This window comes from Sinocyclocheilus rhinocerous, unplaced genomic scaffold (genome assembly GCF_001515625.1).
Source record: "Sinocyclocheilus rhinocerous isolate Xijiao unplaced genomic scaffold, SAMN03320098_v1.1 scaffold100, whole genome shotgun sequence".
NCBI lineage: Eukaryota > Metazoa > Chordata > Actinopteri > Cypriniformes > Cyprinidae > Sinocyclocheilus > Sinocyclocheilus rhinocerous.
The window spans coordinates 500,683-506,794 of record NW_015624543.1 but is presented as its reverse complement, the minus strand read 5'-3'; the positions used below and the strand labels follow the sequence as shown (position 1 = coordinate 506,794).

The 6,112-nt window shown below is 35.1% G+C and overlaps 1 protein-coding gene across 1 annotated transcript in view; it reads right to left on the bottom strand.

The window, feature by feature from the left end:
* The window catches only part of LOC107741667 (neuropilin and tolloid-like protein 1), a 107,239-nt gene that overhangs the window by 76,338 nt on the left and 24,789 nt on the right, over nt 1–6,112 (bottom strand). The window lies entirely within an intron of this gene.

Here is a 6,112-nt window from a genome sequence, read left to right as displayed (position 1 = left end):
TGCCACATGCTTTGTTGGGTTTTAGTGCATGTAGTCTGTCTGTTAGCTCATTTACTGTGATTGGGAAATCCAGGGGATTCTGATTGTCTTTAATTTTTTCTTTCAGGATTTCTAATTTGGTTTTTATTTCATTTCGAGCAGGATTAATTTCAGTTGTTTTGTACAGATTTTCAAAGTGTGTCAATTCTTCCTTTTGTGGTCTATAAAGAGTGTTCCAGTTGTTCCAAAAGTTATTGGTATTTATTGATTCCTCCATTGTTTGAAATAATTGTTCTGTATGCTCTTCCTTCTTTGCTTTTAGAGTTTGTTTGTACACTTTAAGAGCTTCATGATATTGAAGACGGAGTTCTTGGTTGTCAGGATCTCTGTGTTTTTTGAAAGATTTCGTACTGTCGTTCTAATTCTTTTACACTCATCGTCAAACCACTTTTCATTGGTGTTTTTTGGTTTTCTTTTTGATGATTTTTTTCGAATTGCACATGGATGCTGATTGGTGGAATATATCTGTAATGTCCTTTAGTGCCAGATTTATGCCTACTTTATTTTGTGGATATGTGTTAATTATAAATTTGTCCAATAGTAATTTGATAGTTTAACTTTCTATTGCACTTTGATAGTTTTCCTAGCTGTTTTTTGTCCATTTGTAGGGTTGATGTAGCCGTAGTAAATGAGAGGGCTGTCAGCATATTTTATTGCTTTGAGTTCGTTTTAGATATAGTGTAATTTTACAGTGGTCTGACAGAGGCGTTTGAAGACTGACTGTGAATGCTCTGAGATGCACTTGATCAATGTCTGTTATGAAATAATCTACAGTACTGTTACCAAGAAAATAATTAAAGGTATAACAGCCAAAAGAGTCTCCTCGTATGCGACCATTCACTATGTACAGGCCCAGTGATTGACAGAGCTGTAGTAGGCTTTTCCCACTTTTGTTTGTGAAGCTGTCATAATTTTTTCTGAGGTGATATGAGGGCAGAGAGTGGCAGGTGTTTGTAATATATTTGTCTCCTTGTGTGTTGACAAAGTCGGGTTCATTTCCAGTTCTGGCATTTAAGTCACCACATGTTAAAACATTTCCTTTTGTCTGGAAATGGCAGATCTCGTCTTGCAGGATAGAGAAGGTTTCTTCATTGTAATAGGGAGATTCAGCCGGGGGTAAGTATGTGGCACACAGGAATATGTGACGGTCTGTGGACACAATATCTTTTTGGATTTTTAGCCAAATGTACGATTTTCCACTTTTTATAGATTTGATTGAGTCTATGAGTTCTGTTCTGTACCATATCAGCATTCCCTCTGAGTCTGTGCCCTGTGTCACCCCTCTTAGTTTGGTTGATGTAAAATGATTTCTCTAAACCCAATTGGGCAGCCAGAGTCTCTCTCTCTCTCTGTGTGTGTATGTGTGTGCAGCTTGATTGCTTGAAAGAGACATGTGCATCAGTGGAAATCTGTGGAGGTTTTGTTATACATTTTTTAATGTTGTGATTTTTCTTCACAGGGTTTTCTGAAAACATTAAGTAAATGGCCCAGGGTGTCATACTGTAATTATATAATAATAATAATAATAATAATTCAATGTAGAATTTTAGGTAACACTTTATTTTAAGGTGTCCTTGTTACATATATTACATGTACTTACTATTATAATAACAATTAATTATGCATAATTACATGCAAGTAACCCTAAACCAAACCCTAACCATGTACAGTAGTAAGTACATGTAGTTAATTAATATTACTCAGTACTTATATGTATAAATACACTGGAACAAGGACTCCTTAAAATAAAGTGTAACCGGATTTTATTGTAAGGTATTATTATTAACTTACAAACACAATTCTAAATAGAATTTTTACTACTACTACTACTACTACTACATTCATATTAATAAAATATACAACTAAAACTAAATATACAACAATGAATGTTCATGTTTAATTTAATGTGAATTTCATGTATAATTTAATTTGTAAAACAATTATTATTATTAGTAGTAGTAGTATTTTCTCCAATTGGGTCACTACTGACCACTGCATCACCCTATGCTTGATGTATGCTTATTTCCGAATAAAAAGTCATTCTGTATAAAAGCAACAATGCGGACACCTTCTGCATACATCATTAACCTTTCAAGCACAGTACTTACCAACTCTAGTTGAAGTCCAATTACATAAATTCTGGCTATCCCACCAATATCTGTGATGTGCGCCCAGACCAACTGACAACACACTGACTGGCATTTGATGTGCACATTAACTAGCCCAGACCGTTTGAGTATTCAGGGTAACTTTGATATGCTCCATTAGTGTGAGTCTCCACTCCCCCCACTACCTCAAAGGGAAACACGGTATTGTTTGCACACTAAATTAAGCCAGTGCTGTTCAGATCAGAGGGACTGTGTCAAGTCATGGTATGTCATACAACATGACCTCCACCTCTTTATGTGACTCTATAACTGCCATTGGCAAGCAGAGAAAAGAGAAAAGAACTATGCTGCCATACAAAGGCAAAACGCAGTAACTGGACTAGAGAAACATGATTTGGATAAGACTGAACGAGTGAGTGAGTGAGTGAATGAATTAATTAATATGTCACATGACCTGAGAATGACCCAGCAACATATAAAGCACAACCCATTCAGACTTCTGTTCTATCTAAATTAAAAAGAGTATTTATAATCAACCTCAGGAGCAAAAGTTAATGGAAACTGTGATGCATCAATTGAGTTACATTAAAACGTCTCTGGGAAGAAGCGATAACAACATCCCTTTTAAATTATTAATACTTTTCTAATATTGGCTTTTTGTCTGAAATGCACACGTTACTAAGGCAGCAGTAATCAGTGAATTTGTTGGGATTAAAAGATATCGTGAAAGATCAAAAAGGGTTTCTCATGCCTGTAATGAAATCATAAAGAAAGCTAAAGAATGGCTAATAATTACAGCTTAGAAACTCAGCCAAGCATGAACCAGGAGAATCAATAGACCCTTGTCTTCAAAGATTGAAAACAGGTAATGATTCTGCACAGTGTCATTAGTTGGGTTCAACCTTTAGGTCAAACTTCATTTTTTGATTTATGAGTTATGCATAACTGCATGCAAATTATTTGGATTTACCTTGATTTCTGCTTAAATTTTAGATTCCACTTCATATTAGGTGTCTTTAACTATGTACTCAAAAATAATAAATTATTTGGAACAGTACACTTATTGTGTTCATGTTGTATTACAAATCACCTCCGTTGCTATTGATATGGTTGAGGTTAAGGACAGGTCTGGTGGTATAGTTCGATTTAAGGTGTAGGGGTATGGACAACAGTGTAATTATAGCTGTAACTACAGACATTAATTACATATGTCAATTCAGGAAGGAATTTGTAAATATAAGTACAATGTTAAAACATGTATGTACACAGTAAGAGCACTGTAACAAATGATTAATTTAAATGTAAGTGCATTGTAGTTAAAGACACTTAAAATATAAAGTGGTCCAACTTTTATAATAAATCATAATTACCAGAATTTTTTGTGGAAGTTATTGTTGCCAGGATGGTCAACCAATTATTAAAGGGTTCACATAGTTTTTCCACATTCAACTATGAATGGTTGCATAACATGAAGAGAAAAGACATGAACATAATTATATTGTTTGTTTGTGTCTTAAGTAGGCTGCTCTTCTGTTGTTGTGATTTAATGCATTTTTTTTATTTAAACTACTGTTAAAAAGATTGAGGTCAGTAAGATTTGTTTTTAATGTGTTTGAAAAAAATTCAATAAGAACAGCAATATTGTGAAACATTAGAAAACAGTTTTAAAATAATTGTTTTCTATTTTTAATATATTTTAAAATGCACAGTAATTTATTCCTGTCATGGCAAAGCTGAATTTTCAGCAGCCATTACTCCAGTCTTCAGTGTCACATGATCCTTCAGAAATCATTCTGATATGATGATTTGTGTTCAAGAGATATTTCTTATTGTTATCAATGTTGAAAAAAGTTGTGCTGTTTAATATATCTGTGGTACATTTTAGTCAAGATTCTTTTATGAATAGGAAGTTCAAAAGAACAACATTTCATATGAAATAAAAGTATTTAGTTTGTAACATTATCATTATAACATTAATATTATAAATGTCTTTCCTGTCAATTTAATGCATCCTTGCTGAATAAAAGTAATCTTTACTTGGGAAAAAAAATAAAAAAACTTTTGAATGAAAGTGTAGCTAAATTCAAAAAATTCTAAAAATTTCTCCTGCAACTGCATACCCACAATAAACTTGTTCAGACTGTTTATTATCCATATAGAATAGTGGCAATAAATTCAGATGGGTTCTGCGGTCGAATACAGTGACGTTTCTAGAATTAACCCTGCTGCAGTGAGACTGTCAAGGGCATTCCTGTTCCTTATGGTTTACAATCTTTAATTTGATCAGCACAGTCGTGGGATACATTCAGATGGATTCTGCATATCTGTTAGGCATGCAGTCTTCCACCTGAGCTGTTGTTTATCACATTTAACTCCTTGAGATAACAAAGATGCTTAAGAAAAGAACAAAAGCTATTAGTAACAAGCAATCTTCAATCCCGCATTATGTTTTTAAAGCTTTGCATAAATCATTCTATTTTAGTAAATAAGTCAAGCGCAGTGTTCGCTTATACAGAGAGATTGCAAATGTATCATAATTAGTACTAATAGACACCTAGTGGTTCTATTTTCAGCCACATCATAAATGATAGCCATAATACAATTTATATTCCTAATACAATTAGCCTCCAAGCAGGTGGGGTCATTTTACACAGTAAATGTGTAAAGCTCAGCTCATTTTAATTCCAGCAGAAATATAACAGAACAAAAAAGTAAGATGAAAGCCTACTAAATTAAAATCTAATGTAAGGAAGGCATGCAGGTGCAATGCAAGATGAAAATATTTTATTTTTAAATGGAAAGGGTCAAAGTGTTCAATCAATGTGATCTCAATTATATTCATAACATAGGTATTTGTATTTAGTGTGTGGCTGCATACATGTTTGCATGTTTAGATCTTTTTAGTAAATCAAAAACATACAGTGCCATCAGCTTAGTCTGATTACCATATAAATGTGTAGTGAATCAAAACCACAAAGCAAGTTTTGGGACACACCTCTTAGGCTACGTCTACATTAATCCGGATACATTTGAAAACGGCATTTTCGTTTTAAAATGCTCTCCGTCCACATTATCGTTTTCAAGCGTTTTCCAAAAGTTTCTCATCCACACTGAAATTTCGGAAAACGTTAAATTATCCTTACTGCGCATGTGTAAAACCGCATAAAAGTTCACTGAGATGATACAGATAGAACAGACATAAGATGTTTTCATGCAATTCTTCTGGCAGGATTGTATTTACGAAAATATCTCATCATTCACTGACGCTTACTCAGTTGCGCTCACTCACCATTAGGCCTATATGTTTGATCTAAAATGCAACCGCCCTCATGTTTTGCCACAGGATAGCAATTGTGAGTTAATTTTTTGTCATCTTTGCAGGACTGTAATATGAAGAGTGTTAAAAGTAACATATCTTTGGCAACACTGTGAAAGGTAATTAGGCACATAACAGAAACAATACCGTTATAAACAGAATATCTATTGGTACAATGTGCGTCACATGACTAAACATGCGTCATCGTTTTCAAAAGCCTCAGTTTTCACAGTCCACACTACAATGCGAAAACGGCATTTTTCAGGAACTCGAGATGCGTCGGAGGACGCTTTGGGAACGCCCCTCAGCGTGACCGGCTGGATTCGCCCCCTCAATCGCCCCAGTATGAGGAGCTTTTAGAGGTGGTAACTCGTGCCGTGGCCAAGTTAAATATCGATTGGCCAGCCGAGAAAATGGCTGAGCTGCAGAAGAGTAAATTGGATGAGCGTTTTCTGCGTGTTAAGCCGCCACCTCCGTGCCGGAGCCTGCCTTTTTTCCCCGACCTCCACACTGAGGTGTTGAGGTCGTGGGGAAGACCCTTCTCGGCCAGCCTCTTTATCCCCTGTAGCGCCTGCGTAAAATCATGGATGGTCTTTGGGGTTTTATGGCTTAAGAGACCCCTTTTAGCCTTTGACATTTGCATATAAAT